Source organism: Hyperoodon ampullatus, assembly GCF_949752795.1.
Source record: "Hyperoodon ampullatus genome assembly, chromosome: 4".
NCBI classification, from domain to species: domain Eukaryota; kingdom Metazoa; phylum Chordata; class Mammalia; order Artiodactyla; family Ziphiidae; genus Hyperoodon; species Hyperoodon ampullatus.
The window spans coordinates 120,836,084-120,855,604 of NC_136917.1; positions in this window are offsets into that span (position 1 = coordinate 120,836,084).

A 19,521-nucleotide genomic window follows, 5' to 3' on the forward strand; every position below is an offset into this window, starting at 1 on the left:
CTTCCCAAAAGATATATATATATTTTTTCTATTTCTCTTTTTGTGAGTGTGTATGTGTATGCTACTTTGTGTGTTTTTGTCTGTATAGCTTTGCTTTTACCATTTGTCCTAGGGTTCTGTCTGTCCGTTTTTCTTTTAGTATAGTTTTTAGGGCTTGTTATCACTGGTGGATTTGTTTTTTGGTTTGGTTGCTCTCTTCTTTCTTTCTTTTCTTTTTATTACCTTTTAATTCTTTTTACTTTAATAACTTTTTAATTTTCTCTTTCTTTCTTTCTTTCTTTCTTTCTTTCTTTCTTTCTTTCTTCCTTCCTTCCTTCCTTCCTTCCTTCCTTCCCTTCCTTCCTTCCTTCCTTTGTCCCTTTTCTTCTGAGCTGTGTGGCTGACAGGTGTCAGGGCTGAGCCTCTGAGGTGGGACAGCAAAGTTAAGAACGTTGGTCCACCAGAGACCTCCTGGCTCCAGGTAATATCAAACGGTGAAAGCTCTCACAGAGATCTACATCTCAACACTAAGACCCAGCTCCACTCAACAACCAGCAAGCTACAGTGCTGGACACCCTATGCCAAAAAACTAGCAAGACAGGAACACAACCCCACCCATTAGCAGAGAGGCTGCCTAAAATCATAATAAGGTCACAGACACCCCAAAACACACCACTGGATGTGGTCCTGCCCACCAGAAAGACAAGATCCAGCCTCATCCAGCAGAACACAGGCACCAGTCTCCTACACCAGGAAGCCTACACAACCCACTGACCCAACCTTACCCACTGGGGGCAGACACCAAAAACAACAGGAACTACGAACCTGAAGCCTGCAAAAAGGAGACCCTAAACACAGTAAGTTAAGCAAAATGAGAGGACAGAGAAATACGATGAAGATGAAAGAGCAAGGTAAAAACCCACCAGACCAGACAAATGAAGAGGAAATAGGAAGTCTACCTGAAAAAGAATTCAGAGTAATGATAGTAAAAATGATCCAAAATCTTGGAAATAGAATGAAGAAAATACAGGAAATGTTTAACAAGGACCTAGAAGAACTAAAGAGCAAACAAACAATGATGAACCACAAAATAAATGAAATGAAAAATTCTCTAGAAGGAATCAATAGCAGGATAACTGAGGCAGAAGAACAGATAAGTGACATGGAAGATAAAATAATGGAAATAACTGCCGCAGAGCCAAATAAAGAAAAAAGAATGAAAAGAATGGTGGACAGTCTCAGAGACCTCTGGGATAACATTAAACGCACCAACATTCGAATTAGGGGTCCCAGAAGAAGAAGAGAAAAAGAAAGGGACCGAGAAAATATTTGAAGAGATTATAGTTGAAAACTTCCCTAAGATGGGAAAGGAAATAGTCAATCAAGTCCAGGAAGCACAGAGACTCCCATACAGGATAAATACAAGGAGAAACATGCTAAGACACATATTAATCAAACTATCAAAAATTAAATACAAAGAAAAAATATTAAAAGCAGCAAGGGAAAACAACAAATAACATACAAGGGAATCCCCATAAGGTTAACAGCTGACCTTTCAGCAGAAATTCTGCAAGCCAGAAGGGAGTGGCAGGACATATTTAAAGCGGTGAAAGGGAAAAACCTACAACCAAGATTACTCTACCCAGCAAGGATCTCATTCAGATTCAATGGAGAAATTAAAAGCTTTACAGACAAGCAAAAGCTAAAAGAATTCAGCACCACCAAACCAGCTTTACAACAAATGCTAAAGGAACTTCTTTAGGCAGGAAACACAAGAGAAGGAAAAGACCTACAATAACAACCCCAAAACAATTAAGAAAATGGAAATAGGAACATACATATTGATAGCTACCTTAAATGTAAATGGATTAAATGCTCCAACCAAAAGACATAGACTGGTTGAATGGATACAAAAACAAGACTCGTATATATGCTGTCTACAAGAGACCCATTTCAGACCTAGGGACATATACAGACTGAAAGAGAGGGGATGGAAAAAGATATTCCATGCAAATGGAAATTAAAAGAAAGGTGGAGTAGCAATTCTTATATCAGACAGAATAGACTTTAAAATAAAGACTCTTACAAGAGACAAAGAAGGACACTACATTATGATCAAGGGATCAATCCAAGAAGAAGATATAACAATTGTAAATATTTATGCACCCAATATAGGAGTACCTCAATACATAAGGCAAATGCTAACAGCCATAAAAGGGGAAATCGACAGTAACACAATCATAGTAGCAGACTTTAACACCCCACTTTCACCAATGGACAGATCATCAAAACAGAAAATAAGGAAACACAAACTTTAAATGATACATTACACAGGAAGGACTTAATTGATATTTATAGGACTTTGCATCCAAAAACAACAGAATACACTTTCTTCTCAAGTGCTCCTGGAACATTCTCCAGGATAGATCATATCTTGGGTCACAAATCAAGTCTTGGTAAATTTAAGAAAATTGAAATTGTATCAAGTAACTTTTCTGACCACAATGCTACAAGACTAGATATCAATTACAGGAAAAAATCTGTAACAAATACAAACACATGGAGGCTAAAGAATACACTACTTAATAACCAAGACATCACTGAAGAAATCAAAGAGGAAATCAGAAACTACCTAGAAACAAATGACAATGAAAACACGATGACCCAAAACCTATGGGATGCAGCAAAAGCAGTTCTAAGAAGGAAGTTTATGGCAATACAATCCTACCTCAAGAAACCAGAAATATCTCAAATAAACAACCTTAACTTTACGCCTAAACCAATTAGAGAAAGAAGAACAAAAAACCCCTGAAGTTCGCCGAAGGAAAGAAATCATAAAGATCAGATAAAAAATAAATGAAAAAGAAATCAAGGAAACAATATCAAAGATCATAAAACTAAAAGTTGGTTCTTTGAGAAGATAAACAAAATTGATAAACCATTAGCCAGACTCATCAAGAAAAAAAGGGAGAAGACTCAAATCAATAGAATTAGAAATGAAAAAGGAGAAGTAACAACTGACATTGCAGAAATACAAAGTATTATGAGAGATTACTATAAGCAACTATATGCCAATAAACGGACAACCTGGAAGAAATGGACAAATTCTTAGAAAAGCACAACCTCCTGAGACTGAACCAGGAAGAAATAGAAAATATAAACAGACAAATCACAAGCACTGAAATTGAGACTGTGATTAATAATCTTCCAACAAAAAAAAGTCCAGGACCAGATGGCTTCACAGGCGAATTCTACCAAACATTTAGAGAAGAGCTCACACCTATCCTTCTCAAACTCTTCCAAAATATAGCAGAGGGAGGAACACTCCCAAACTCACCCTACGAGGTCACCATCACCCTGATACCAACCAGACAAAGATGTCACAAAGAAAGAAAACTACAGGCCAATATCAGTGATGAACAAAGATGCAAAAATCCTCAACAAAATACTAGCAAACAGAATCCAACAGCACATTAAAAGGATCGTACACCATGATCAAGTGGAGTTTATCCCAGGGATGCAAGGATTCTTCAATATACGCAAATCATTCAATGCGATGAACCATATTAACAAATTGAAGGAGAAAAGCCAATGCTCATCTGAATAGATGCAGAAAAAGCTTTCAACAAAATTCAACACCCATTTATGATTTTAAAAAACCCTCCAGAAAGTAGGCATAGAGGGAACTTACCTCAACATAATAAAGGCCATATATGACAAACCCACAGCCAACATCGTTCTCAGTGGTGAAAAACTGAAACCATTTTCTCTAAGATCAGAAACAAGACAAGGTTGTCCACTCACACCACTATTATTCAACATAGTTTTGGAAGTTTTAGCCACAGCATCGGAGAAGAAAAAGAAATAAAAGGAATCCAAATCGGAAAAGAAGAAGTAAAGCTGTCACTGTTTGCAGATGGCATGATACTATACATAGAGAATCCTAAAGATGGTACCAGAAAACTACTAGAGCTAATCAATGAATTTGGTAAAGTAGCAGGATACAAAATTAATGCACAGAAATCTCTGGCATTCCTATACACTAATGATGAACAATCTGAAAGAGAAATTAAGGAAACACTCCCATTTACCACTGCAACAAAAAGAATAAAATATCTAGGAATAAACCTACCTAAGGAGACAAAAGACCTGTATGCAGAAAACTATAAGACACTGATGAAAGAAATTAAAGATGATACAAACAGATGGAGAGATATGCCATGTTCTTGCATTGGAAGAATCAGCATAGTGAAAATGACTGTACTACCCAAAGCAATCTACAGATTCAATGCAATCCCTATCAAACTACCACTGGAATTTTTTACAGAACTAGAACAAAAAACTTCACAATTTGTATGGAAACACAAAAGACCCTGTAAAGCCAAAGCAATCTTGAGAAAGAAAAACAGAGCTGGAGGAATCAGGCTCCTGGACTTCAGACTGTACTACAAAGCTACAGTAATCAAGACAGTATGGTACTGGCACAAAAACAGAAATATAGATCAACGGAACAGGATAGAAAGCGCAGAGATAAACCCACGCACATATGGTCACCTTATCTTTGACAAAGGAGGCAAGAATATACAATGGAGAAAAGACAGCCTCTTCAGTAAGTGGTGCTGGGAAAACTGGACAGCTACATGTAAAAGAATGAAATTAGAACACTCCCTAACACCATACACAAAAATAAACTCAAAATGGATTAAAGACCTAAATGTAAGGGCAGACACTATAAAACTCTTAGAGGAAAACCTAGGCAGAACACTCTATGACGTAAATCAGAGCAAGATCCTTTTTGACCCATCTCCTAGAGAAATGGAAATAAAAGCAAATATAAAGAAATAAGACCTAATGAAACTTAAAAGCATTTGCACAGCAAAGAAACCACAAACAAGACGAAAAGACAACGCTCAGAATGGGAGAAAATGTTTGCAAATGAAGCAACTGACAAAGGATTAATCTCCAAAATTTACAAGCAGCTCATGCAGCTCAATATCAAAAAAACAAACAACCCAATCCAAAAATGGGCAGAAGACCTAAATAGACATTTGCCCAGAGAAGATATATAGATCGCCAACAAACACATGAAAGGATGTTCAACATCACTAATCATTAGAGAAATGCAAGTCAAAACTACAATGAGGTATTACCTCACACCAGTCAGAATGGCCATCATCAAAAAATCTACAAACAATAAATGGTGGAGAGGGTGTGGAGAAGAGGGAACCCTCTTGCACTGTTGGTGGGAATGTAAATTGATACAGCCACTATGGAGAACAGTATGGAAGTTCCTTAAAAGACTAAAAATAGAACTACCATATGACCCAGCAATCCCACTACTGGGCATGTACCCTGAGAAAACCATAATTCAAAAAGAGTTATGTACCACAATGTTCATTGCAGCTCTATTTACAATAGCCATGACATGGAAGCAACCTAAGCGTCCATCAACAGATGAATGGGTAAAGAAGAAGTGGAACATATATACAATGGAATATTACTCAGCCATAAAAAGAAATGAAATTGAGTTATTTTTAGTGAGGTGGATGGGCCTAGAGTCTGTCATACAGAGTGAAGTAAGTCAGAAAGAGAAAAACAAATATTGTATGCTAACACATATATGTGGAATGTAAAAAAATAAAATAAAATGTTTCTGAAGAACCTAGGGGCAGGACAGGAATAAAGACACAGACATAGAGAATGGACTTGAGGACATGGCGAGGGGGAAGGTTAAGCTGGGACAAAGTGAGAGAGTGGCATGGACATATATACACTACCAAATGTAGAATGAATGGCCGGTGGGAAGCAGCCACATAGCACAGGGAGATCAACTCAGTGCTTTGTGACCACCTAGAGGGGTGGGATAGGGAGGGTGGGAGGGAGACGCAAGAGGGAGGGGATGTGGGGATATATGTATATGTATAGCTGATTCACTTTGTTATAAAGCAGAAACTAACACACCATTGTAAAGCAATTATACTCCAGGAAAGATGTTAAAAAAATAAGTAAATAAAAAAGCATAAAAAATAGGTAATAAACACATAGAGTACGAAGTTCATGAAGAAGAAAGTTTAAAAATATTTTTAGAATAAGTAATAAATGTGTATCTCAAAATATCCATAAGGTACAAAAGCATGGAAGGTAATTATGCTAATACTTTTTCCTTCCCCTAATCCTTTCAGTATTTTCCTTTCTTCCCATCCCTATCCCCCACCCAAACAACCACTGAGACTAGTTTCTTAACAGTTTGTAAAGGCAAAGAATTTGTCTCTTCCATCCTTTCTGGTGAAGTGATCTCCATCAACAAGGCCTCAATGTGTAGAGGCTGGGAATCATGTGTGTTGTATAATTGAACTATTTCTCAGGTTGTAGCTAATTTATAGATTTTCTGTGTCAGAGAGGTCATTAAAAATGCCTATTTTGAGAAGCCTTTCCTAATTTCCCTCAGGAGATCTTTGCCCACCTTAAGAGGCTAAGCCTTTGTATTTCGATCTTAAGATATACTTTCCTTTTTAATGTTAAGCATAGCTTTTACTTTTTAAATTATAAAATCATATTTCATATTAGGAAATGTAGATAAGCCATCCTATACCACCACCATCCAAAGATAAACACCTATACTTTGCTGTATATACTTCTAGAGAATTCTCATACCGTTTTATACATAATCTTTTAAAAAGTGATATCACACTATAATAATTTTTCAGCTTATTCTACCTTAGTATACACTATGTATTTTTCCATTTCTAGAAATCATTCCAACATTTATGTTAGAGCAACCTGGATGCTGTTGTAAATAGACCCCATGATGCAATGGGCACATACAGTAGAAGTGTAAGCCTTGCTCTTGTACCAGTCCTGAACGTGAATAGGCCATGGGGGCAGCTTTCCTCCAAGTGAGCAACCAGAAACTCAGGCTGTCTGAGGCTCTGCCATCTTTAACACTTGACTTCTAGGGTTTGGTGATCTTGCCATTCCAACCAGCCAGGAGGAAAGAGCATGTAGGATCTCACAGGTGCAGCACTGGAAATGGTGTATTTTATTTCCATCCACTTTTTATTGAGCAGGACTCAGGCATATGGCCACACCTAATAGTAGAGGAAGTTGGGAAGTGTATCTAGCTGTGTATCCAGGAATAAGAGGAGGAATTTGGGTGAAAGCCTAGCAGTCTCTGTCACATATTTATTAATATAGCTTGTCTGTGGTCTTGCCTATGTCTGGAAAGCTGAATCCATGTCTGATTCATGCCCACAACACTTTTTACAATAACTGGCACATAGCTGTCACTGCTCTGTAGGTATCTGCTGAATGCATGAGTGGAAACTACCTAATTCTATTGTCCAGGATTAATGAGAATCTCTTCCTTTTTTTTTTTTTTTTTTTTTTTTTTCCGGTACGCGGGCCTCTCACTGTTGTGGCCTCTCCCGCTGCGGAGCACAGGCTCCGGATGCGCAGGCTCAGCGGCCATGGCTCACGGGCCCAGCCGCTCCGCGGCATATGGGATCCTCCCGGACCAGGGCACGAACCCGTATCCCCTGCATTGGCAGGCGGACTCTCAACCACTGCGCCACCAGGGAGGCCCCTCTTCCTTTTTTTAAGGGGTAAACAAGAGACACTTCTCAGATCATGAAGGAAATGTGGAGTAGAAACTTGGCATCTGAGAAGGAAAAACTTTTTAAGGAAAAGACAGGGTCCTTAGCCTGGACTGGGAATACAGGTGAAGGGAATATAAACTTCCCAGGAGCTAAGAAGGCTTCTGAACAGAAATAGTCTGGACTTACACTGTAAGGGAACTGCATGATTTCTTTCCAAAGCTGGATAAGGCAGATCTCTGTATAACCTTTATGGGCCTGAACTGTAATCCTTGATGTTTATGTAGTCTGTATCTTCATGACATGCTTACATTTATAGAAAAGAAGTTTTTTTTTGGTAGTGTTGTTCCTGAGAAGACAGGTCTGAAGGTGCTGTGTTGAGGGCTCATTCTGAGAAATAGGAAAGGCCCTGCAGTGGCAGAAATGCCACAGGCTCCCAGGGGACTGGCAGTCCGGAGAGCAAGTGGTGAGGACAGGTGGTATCCTGGCATTGCTGGGAGATGGCAGGATCAAGACCTTCACTGATAAAACAAATGTCTGTTTTCCTACACATTAGGTGATGCTGGTAGGGATTCTGGGCAGCAGGTGGGGGCAGGAGAGGCTATGCCAGTTCTCCACGTGCCTTCTGCCCAGGAGAGCCTGGAAGGTCCGTACTGTTTTGTTCCCCTTCTGCCAACCCCCATAGCGTAGTGACTGGTGCCAAGGCAGCTGGCGAAGGAGGCTGAAGCCAGGCCCAGAATTCCCTTCTCACTCCAAGCCTGTGTTTTACTGTAATGTCAGGAGCCAGTGAGCTCGGTCCATGAGCTCCCCATTCTGACTTGGCCAGCCCTGCTCTCCACCTTTAATTTGGGAGATCATTAGGGAATAGTTGATTTCTCACTGTACAGTCTGATCCCCCCAGTGTACTTACTCTTGGAAACTACCTACAGATTTGGGGCTTGCTTTCCTCTTCTCTGTAAGAGGGTAGCAGGAAGAATGCCCCCCATGGATTCTCATGGCCATGGCTGTCCTGTTATGGGGCCAAGTGGCCATTGGCTCTCTTCCACACTTGGCCTGGTTGGGGAGTGGACTGAGGGCTTTTGGGCATCCTGAACACTTTTTTCTTTTTTTTCTGCAGGATTAGGCACAACCTACTGGGACGCACAGGGCGCTGGAGGAAGGAGGAGGAGGAATGCTCAGCCTCTGCCCCACTGTGCCTTCAGAAGCTGGTGGCCAGCCAGCCAACATTTCGAGGCAGGCACACATCCTTCGGGGCTTATGAATCCACCTTCTTGCCTCCTGCAAAGTGAAAGGGGATGATTGGGCCAGGTAATTTTATTAGTGGATAGACCTTCTGGTCATTTAACATGTTACATTTTACAACTTACATGAAAATCAGCTTAATGTGTTGAAGGCTACTTGCTTGTTGAATGGAATTTTTAAATGGTGCAGCAGTTAGTTTGGCTTCAGTAAAAGTTTGGAATGAATAAAGTCAAGAGTGTATATAGTTTCCTTTCAGTATCCCGAGTGGCACATGTAGTTATTAAGATTTAAAGCATTTTGGCCTTTAGATCATAAAATTCCTAGAGCTTAGGGGGAGAGGGTGGAGATGAAGGGACAAAGGAAGGGAAGGGTAAGGGTAAGAGGAGTCTTGTAAATGTTCTTAGCTGATAAATAACGCTATTTTATAGGGCACTCGTCCATCTGAAACCTCAGAGCTCTTAGTGGGATCATACCATCAGTCCTCACACTGTCCCCTCTAGGAGATAAGAGAGGCAAATGGCAATGGATATGAAATATGAAAGAAGAGGTTCTGAGGAGGGGCTATCAGTTGTTTGCTATAATGTCACCAGGAAGTTTCTACACCATGAATGTAGGGCCAGGTGTCCCAACCCCTGTTAGAATGCTTAGACTGCTCACATGGCTGTGGCCTGGGCTAAGTAAAGGTTGAAGGTCGCCATCTTGCTTTATGATCCATTGGGGGTGAGGAGAGGGCACTAGTAAAGAACATGAAAAATCATTTAGGGTAGAAGTAGAAGCAGGCTCCTGGGATGGTCCAAATGATAGGTTTAACTGCCTCCATTTTAATTATGAAGTTATTTGTTTGGATGTGGCTACCATTTGAGAGCCACAAAAAGCAACTGAGAGTACAAAAGTATTTACTCTAAAAAAATTCAGTGGAAAAGAAATGCAGCACGGTGGGCTGGGGAAGGGACTATCATAACGTTTCTTCTAACCCCTCCCCCAGCACTTACTCCCCACCCAATGAATCTCGTTAGTTGGTATATAAGGGGGAAATTGTAATTTAGTCATGGTTGAATGTATCCCATTTCCTTTTGGTATTTAGAGACTTTTTTTTTTCATAATTATGCTTTTGTGACAAGGGAGGTATTGGGATTCTCTGGGGTTTGGGAAGATCTTTGCTTTATCCTGAAAGCACCTGTCTATTCCCTGGTTTCTAATCCTGCCTAGGATGGAGAGATACAAAATGGGCTTCCAATTTCATGGTTGACGTGAGAAGAGATAATATCAGCTCAGTTCCCTGCATAAAAATTATTTCTAATACAAATCTTCTAGAAGTTTGCCTTTGTGGCTGCAACATGGTCAGGAGGATAAGCTTGTGTATGTGTGTGTATGTAGTTTTCATTCATACATATTTATAAATAGATCATGGGGAGAAATTCTTAAATAACCCAAGAATTAGGCAGGATGCTCTATGTTATCAATGTGAGTGTGCAAGGTGATTCCTTTTAAGCGTTTTGTAGCATCCCTTGAGAGAGAATCATGGCAAGTGTCAGGTGTATCAGCCCTTGATGGGAGCAATATTTCAGGCACCTCTAGCAGCAGTTACTTCAAGACAATCGTCCCTGTATAGGCTCCGCACATTGATCTTTGGCATTTGCTGTGCTGTAATATCAAAGGAGCTGAGAGAGGAAAGGGTTAAGGAAAATAAATGGGGTCTGATGTGAACATCTTTCCTCCTTTTCAGCTTTTTAGAAGATAAATGTTTTAGATTTCAATCTGTGGTTCCCAGCAGCTCTCTGGGAACACTGCAGTCGGCCCACAAAAATCGCTACTGCTGAGCCAACCCTAGATAATGCCTCTCAGCAGGGATGACATAATGTGCTAAAAGAAGACTATGATGTAATGCCCATCTCAGAAGTCAGAGCCAATTTCCGTTACAAAGCCTTGGAGTGTAGCAGGAGGTAATGAGCTAGCATAAATTGTGCAGCTCGGAAAACTTTTAGGTCTGATATTCTGATCTGCATGTTTAAAGGCAGAAGAGAAAAAGGAAATAGAATTCCTAGATCTGCTGGGCTTAAGAGTATCTGCTCAGCAAGAAGCTCTGCCCCCTTCCAACTTGGACAGACTGGTGCCCCAGGCTGCCCAGATCACCTTGGCCCATGGGGGAGATAGTTGTCTGGGTCCATCATCCGCAGCAAGGTGGTGATGTAATGTGTTAGACTAAATTTGTTTCTGCAGATGATGCTTGAGAAGCGGGTATGGTGTTTGAAGGAGATCGTGCCTTCCCTGGCATGTGGGGGTAACCAGGTTGGAAATGCCTAGGAGGAAGTCAAGGGAGGGGGTAAGGAGCGTTGAAGAAAGTCAGAATGACCTTGAAAACTGTGTTAGGTGCAACCTGCCCTGGTTTGGAGAAGTACGTGTGTGGGGTACCTAAAGCTCCCAGGTAACCTCCGCAGCTTCACCTTAATGATGTATCCTGACCTCCTGGGGTGTAGCCTGCCTGGCAACCAGGGTCCAGCTCTTTGTTGTGTTTCATACAAATGTTGAAAACAGCCATAAATTCATCGAAGCAATGACTTAGAGTCTCAGGATATGGAAAGGAAAGCAGGATCTTTGATTTAAAGGGCATTCTATCCCATTCCCACTACAGATTTTTTTTGGTTCATTCTTTCCTTCATTTTATTTTTAATGGCTCTGAGTGCTTGCATGAGGAACACATTTCTATTTTGTTTGCCTTCCATGGTTTCTGTTGCTTATTCCTCACTGGGGGGCTTGATCCTGTAACCTGCCCTGCACACCATCAACTCCCTCTGGAAGGACAGTAGTTTTGTGTGCCTTCTTGTTGCAGATCAGGCCACCAGTGCCACAGACCTGGTGACAGCATTGGCAGAGAATTGCTGGCTTCACAAACTGAATGCTGTGTGTTTAAATAAGGAATGAACATCAGGAGCAGATGAAATTTTTCTGGTATAAGAAAATGAAATAAAACGGAAAACATAACATATAGGTTAAAGAAGAAATGCTCCTGTGACATGCCAACTGAAATGGGCATTGCTTTCTAGACCTTTCAGTGAAGTGCCAGCAAGTCTTTTAAGTGTATTCTTCCCTGTTGAAAGGAGACTCGCCATCTCAGCCACCGGTGGCCATTTGCAGATGGATCACAGGTCAGATATCAATACTGTTAACGATAATTTTTTTTTGTTTTTGCGGTACGCGGGCCTCTCACTTCTGTGGCCTCTCCCGTTGCGGAGCACAGGCTCCGGACGCGCAGGCTCATTAGCCATGGCTCACGGGCCCAGCCGCTCCACGGCATGTGGGATCTTCCCGGACCGGGGCACGAACCTGTGTTCCCTGCATCGGCAGGCGGACTCTCAACCACTGCACCACCAGGGAAGGCCCATTAATGATAATTTTTATCCAGTGTTTTTCAGTGTACAGCAGATGCTGTCCTAAACTCCTTGCATTAACTGTCTTGTTTAATTCTTACCAGAACCCACCCTGTGGGGTGGGTCTACTTAGTATTATCACATCCATTTTACAAAGGAGGAAACTGAGGCTCAGAGGGTTTAAATAACTCACCAGGTTCCCAGCTAGTACGTGGCCCAGCTGGCAATAGCCTCCCTCTTATCCTAGGACGCTGCAGGAGACATGCTTAACCACTATGGAGCACTAGTGTACAGATGGCACCAGGTTTAGGTAGAGATGGTTCCTGTCTTCAAGGTGAGGTATTCCACAGGGCAAATTAATGCCTTCATTGATATTTGCACAAAGCAAAGGATTGTTATCTTTTCTTTTTGTATCTGCATCCCTTGGCCCAGTGCTGGGTATATACCACGTGCTCACTAAATATTTGCTAAGGTGGGCAGTGGGGGATGCAGAAGAAAGAGTGCATGAAAGAATAAAATCCAAATCAGATAGAGAGTGCTCTGAAAATGACAGGGAGTCAGGTTGCTTCTAGTTTATCAGTGAAGACTGTATGCAAAAGATGGTCTACAATGTGTCCACATTAGCAGCTAAATAAAGTGAAAGGGCTATTATTATTTGTTCCCAGATATTTTAGCATCTGACTAGGTGATTGAGTCTGATTAGTGAATAAGTGGTAGAAAAATGTTATGCACAGATTGCATTTGTATTAATAGAGGCCCCTCCAAAGGCAAGTTCTTACCAGTTCAATAATGTCAGTTTTTAAAAGGAATCTCTGATATACAAATGAATGGGGACAGGAGCATAGTTTGACTATAGGAAGGACATGGTAAAGCAGAATCACTGATTTGGATGGTCTCCTTTATTTTCAACAGCCATGGGTCCACCACTATATAGTTATTGTATTTACACAACAGGACAGAGATTATGAGACCTTCTCCCTCTTCTTTAGTCTGAGATATGTGACATCTGAGGTTTGTTTATTCTCATCTTTCTAAACCATAAAAGGACATAGAAGGGACAATACAATTTTTAAAAATCTCACACATATCCTCAACCTACAGCAAGCAAAATCATTCAATCAACAAACATTGGGCAATGGTGAGACCATCTCAGGGGTAGGTTCAAAATCTCATGCTTTCAAGTATCTATTTGGCTTGGAGGAATTTTGTTTTCACCACAGAAACCCTGGGAAATGCTCCTTCGACCTTCACACCAAATTATTCCTGCCCTGTCTGCATCCTTAATGCCTGGTGACTCTGCCTCCTTTCTGTTCTCACTGCAAGTGCTCTTTACCTCTCATTTAGATCATCATAAGAAGCTGATCCTTCCTCCAGTGTCTTTCACTCCAATTCATTACGGCCCAAGTAATCTGCCTAAAGGCCAGTCCTCTGAAAAATTTTCAGTGTGTGTCTATCACCTAGAGAACTTAGACCAACCTTTCTATCTCATTCTTTTAGATACTCTGCAATTTGGCTTCCACCAAAACTTTCCAGCTGTATATCTCTTCATTCATCTATCCTACACTTTAGCCAAACTGGCCTACTTGTTGTCTCCCAAACAGATATTTTATTCTTGTGCCTTTGTGCAATTTCCTTTTTTCCAGGAAGGCCATTCCTCAGTGTCCTCTTACTGTTTAAGTCTTTTCTGTCCTTCCAGCCCCAGTTCAAGAGGCCACATCTTTGATGAAGATTTCTTGGCTCCTGCCTCCTGGAAATGACTTGCTCTTTCTCTGGGCTCCCGTAATATTCAGGTTGAATCTCTCAGGGATCCTATCTGATTGCTCCCTGTGTTATAATTGTTAGTGTGAAATGTCACAATCTTAGAATTTTGCGACCAGGAGAAATATTTTTCTTCTTTTTAAATTCCTAGGGGCAAGAGTACATCTCCTTCATATTCACGTCCCATGGAGTGTGCAGCAGATTCTTATCACATGGCAGATGTTCAGTAGATGACTGTCAAATGAACGAAATGAGCATTTAAAACCCACAGTTGCAATATTAACCATTGAGACATATATAGTCCCAAAGCTGGAAAATGGGGTTCACTTAGATATACTTGTCTCTGCTTCTTTTTGTCCCTTAGATATGGGTGACCAAGGATATTCAGTGAGACTTGCTGCTATTTGGTTTATCTGAGGAGGCCAAAAATAGTTGGGAAGAAAAGGGTGATGACAAGGAGATGACAGGAAGCTGCTGACTAATTGACTTTCTTTCTTTCATCAAAAATTTTCACCCTTTACCTCTCTTTACTATCCCTTTCGTCTTCCTCCTGTTCTCCACACTTTTTGACTCATGGTAAGGACCATGAGTGATCAATAAAGATTAGAAAGATAATACTAGATTTCTTGCTCCATGGAAACTTTCTGGTTCCACTGAATTATTATGTCCGTTGAGGAAATTTAAGTCTTGCTTCCCCATTCTATAAAATGAAAGGGTGATAATGGATTAGCCCTTATAGCATCAGAATTTGTTGAAATCTAGTAAGTGACAATGCTAGATATTTTCCCCCTCACTCGGGCTGTTGAGTTCTTGAGTAGAACATTGACATCTTCTTTGCTATAGATAGTTTTATGGAGGATGTTAAACCTTGAGTGGGTGAAAAGTATTTGAGCTGACTGGTACCGAAAACTCACAGGGCTAAAGAAATTCCCTTTAATGAATAATAGGGTAATGAAATTCCCCTGTAAAATTTGGCAAAGTCAAGAAAAGGGTGGGTATTACTGTGGTGAAACTTCTGTGAACCAGAGGGGTAGCTAAATGTAACTATTCTTTTTCTGGAAGCTGGTGTAGGCACACACATCCCTGAACCAAGAAAAAAAGACTTTTTTTGTCCATGCTCAAGCACCTGTTAAAAGAACTGTCCCTGAGCCTCTGTCTGTGAATAGCTATGACGAAGCTCCACCTCTGACATCCTTAAAGCATTTCCTTTGATGAAAGGTCACAACCTCAGCCTCTCCAGGTTGACTTGAAGCCAGCTACTTCCTGCCCAAACCAAAATAACTATGAGCTAAGCCAAAGGATAAGACAGTTTGAATGGATCAGCAGAAAAGATGATAATGAGATGAGGATCATCAAGATGGTGTTGCTTCCACTGATGGTTCCCGGGTCTCCTGCCCATGTAGGGTAAATAGGGACGGGGAGAAGAGACCTCCCAGGAAATGCATGTGAATCACGAGCAGTCCCCCATGACTACCTATGGACCCCCTCCTTCCAGGAATGGACTCACCAACTGAATTCAAAAAGAACTCAGCCCACATCTGCCATTGACCACAGTCTTGTCACCAACACCTTATGATTAACTGAATCAGAAGCTTCCGACAGGTCTAAAATTAGCCTGGCTAAACATACCATTAAGGAGTCAGGGAGGAGTGTGAATGACCTTTCTTCAGCCCTGGTCTCCCAGATCCAGTCAGCTGTGGGAGCTCACTGGAGTGCTAAATTGAGCTTTTAGGTTCTTAAAATAAATGACCCTTTAGACGGATTTTTTTTTTAATTGCCTGAAGGTGCATATTTTTAGAAAGTTTGGAAACGTTCTGTTCATCTATTTTAAATCATTTGAGTGTAAAAATGTGGCATTTTCACACTTTGGGATATTCAGGTCCCCTATTCCTTTTTTAAAAGTCTCTAATATTTTTATAAACCTTTCAAATTAGTTTATTTAAGGGCCAAATTTGATTTCCTCACCATTTCTGAGGTAGGAATATAACTTTATGAGGGAAAAGAAAATCATGGTAGTTTGTCGTAAAGAAGTTATAAATATGTGGGAATACTATTCTCAGCATTATATTTCTGGTAGCGACTTAAGGACCCATGGAGAAGAGTGGCAAAGGCAGGGTCTGTGTTTTTACTGCTTTACGCAAACCTTTAATGGTAAATTAAAGAAAAAGATTCATTCTCTTTATCCTTGCTACTCAAGGACACCCTTAGCCTCCATTTCTTTCCAAGTTCCAGGCATGAAAGACCCAGGGGAAGAAACTGAAGATGACATGGTGCCATTTCTGAACTCTTGCTTGACATGAACCAGACTGTTTCAATTTCTTTACTTTCCAGCCCAATTATTTTGAAATTTCATTTCTCTTCACACTAAGCCAGCGTGTCCCAAAGTCTGTTTCCTAGAATACTGGGTCTGTAGGATGTTAATAGATATGACATGGAAAAAGAGTTTTGAGTTAAACAGATTTCTTTACTGCTGGGCTTCTTTCTCAGTTTCCCTGGTGTGTGATGTGAATCTCTGAGAAGGGGATGTGTTGCGTAGTATTTCTCATGCTTATGTGCCTTGGATGAACTTATTCTGCCCTCTCTCTCTCTTTCATTCTCTTTGTCTATTTATTAAACCAAGGATCTAGAAGACTGATGTTTTCAGAAGCACAATCTGGGAAGTAAAAGAGGATAATATTTGTAATTTCAAAATTTATATGTTTTTCAGTTGACTGGGCAGTGATCATCTAGAGTGGCTACTGGTATGGCCCAGCTCTCCCACCACTGGCTGGTGGCCCTGGACCATCACTTGTCTTCTCTGAACCTCCATTTCTTTATGTATAAAATGAGAGGGCTGGGCCAGAGGATCCTTTGGACCATTATAGTGCCTCCTCCCCAAGTTCCTGCAAGGTGGACAGTGACAGGGCTTGGCCACCCAGCCGCTCACCCACAGTTGGTTGGACTAGAGGTGGAATAGTGTTATCTGTTCAGGCGTGAATGATGTACTTTTGGCCTCTTCTATTTGAGATATTGTCAAAGAGTCATTAGGGGTCAGAGAACACACCTAAGACATGTTAGGCTAAAGGAAATCCTTTAACAAAGGGCAGGCATCTGAAAATGGGAGCTTGGCTACAAAGTGGATCCTCAGCCATGATTTTAATATAGGCCTTATAGCCCAGCTAAGGTCATTTTCATGATTTTGAATTAAAGTGTGTCTGTGCTAATGCTGTAATTATAAATAGGCTCTATCAAGTCAAGGAGCATTTGCCCTTCAGTCATTGTATTTCAAGACACTGTCCACTTTTGACAAGTGAAAAATGTCTTTAGTTTGGAAGTCTACTACAGAAAAACATAGCTGTGATAGTTACATGTCATCTTCTCTCTGATCCTCCTACCTCAAACCGAGAGCCTGCCATCAATGTTTGAAGAGCCCTGGACTGGAAGGAAAGCCCATGTTCTATGTAAAGACACACTAGGCTCTAAACCCCACTGGGCTCCGGTTTCCTGATCTGTGAAGTGAGATCCTGATTGTTCTGTCTCTTGGAAGCACACCTCCAGAGGCTTCTCTGTCCTTCTCCTGATCAAAACATACCCGCCCCAGGGCCTTGCCCTCAGCTTTTCAAGCTGAGTCTTCAAACATCTATGGTGGGTTAGGTGTTCACGGCTTCATTGCTCTCATGGGGACATTGTTCTAGTTCTGTTGGCAGTAAGACACCCTTGCACACAGTCTGCCATAGTTTGAAGGAATGCATTAGTCCTGATGCAAACCACATGTTCTGAATGTGGCCATAGTGTTTTGGCGGCTTGGTGTATTTTGGAGCCATCTCCATTCATACTCCCCAGGCAGCTTTCTTTCGTCCAAGTCTGTGCATTCTTTATAACAGTATACAGAAGCCAGGGTAAAGCCTCTTATTTACACTCTATTCTCATCTTGGCTCAAACAAGTCACATAGGATCAGAGTGGTGAATATGGCACCTGTTTGAGCATAGATGAATTGGGAAGAAGAGTCTCTTCCCCAGTAGACATCATTGTGTGGCTGTCACAAGTCTACAGTTTGTCCTTTAGGTCTCTAAAGGCAGGCTCTGCTGTACCTGTCCCTCCCACAGGCCTCTTCTCATAAATCAGCTCACCCTCTCTAAGCTCCTCCAGTGTAGACAGTAGATTGTGTGACCCAGCCCTCCTCAGGTGAGTGTTGAGTGCACTAGGAGTAGGTATCTGATCCCAGAAGAATCATTCCCTAGGCTGGGTTGATCAATGATATTTTTTCTCTCAATAATTTGACCTAAGGATTACTTTCCTGTCTCCCTTGCATTAGAGTTGGCTCCTTCTAAAAAAGCCTCATCTCAATTATGCTTCTGCCTAAATTTCCTGTCATCCCCACCATTTTTCTTTTCCTAAAATTTGAGCTGAGAAATTCTTATGGGAATGACTTACCTGTTGGTTTCTTTCTCATATATATGGAAGTTCGTCTGTTTGCTTATTAGTACATGGTGGAGGAACAAACGGATGGATTTTCATCTTATTTGGAGAGTACATTTACATGGTCTGACTTAAAATATAGGCTGTGTAACGTCCATGAAATTCACCTTTTGGGGATGGATGAGGAGAACTCAAAGAGGGACTTTTTTTCCATAGACATTTTCCAAAATATCTGCAAGAGATTGATTTGCAATCAAGTTGCTTTTGGGCAGTTGGGTCTAGCTGATTTGAATGATGGAGTTTGATGTAGAGGTTGAGGTAGTTTGGGAACTAAAACGGACTTGGGCATTTACGTGTTTCTCTCACTGGAGTCTGGAGTGTGGTATGGACCATCTTTGTGCACTCTTTTCCAGGGATGGTTTGGTTTTCTGCTGAAAATATTTGAATCACTTTAGGATTAAAGCCAGGTTGAAGAAGAAAAATAGAGAGAGAGAGAGAAGAGGTGGCTTCCTGCCTTTAGTCCCTGAGCAGTTAGGATCTTCCAGAGTAAGAGGGTATGAGACTCATTCACTGATGCTCAGTGCCTGAGAAACACTGAGAGACCAAACCACGTGGGACTGAGATGGAGGCTTCGGGGTGGCTCCATGAAGTCTCAGGGACTGAGGGATGGACTGCATGGCTGGATGTTCTGGCTACAGTGTCATGTCAGGGATCTGGGATTATGTTTGTGTTCAGCATGTTTTTTTCTCAGCACATTTCTCAGAAACTGTGGAAAGCAAATGCTTAGGCATATGGGCTGCTGTCAATGATAACAAATGAATTGTACACATTTTTTTTCCTAAATTCCTAGAAACTGAATGACCACATGGCTGGATATAAAATAACCCCTCCCTTATTTTAGATTTTCAAGTGAGGTTTAAAAGATAATGGTGAGGGGCTTCCCTGGTGGCGCAGTGGTTGAGAGTCCGCCTGCCGATTCAGGGGACACGGGTTCGTGCCCCGGTCTGGGAAGATCCCACATCCGCGGATGGGCCCGTGAGCCATGGCCGCTGAGCTTGCACGTCCGGAGCCTGTGCTCCACAACGGGAGAGGCCACAACAGTGAGAGGCCTGCGTACCGCAAAAAAAAAAAAAAAAAGATAATGGTGATACATCTTCAAGAAATTAGAATTTCGGGGGAAATC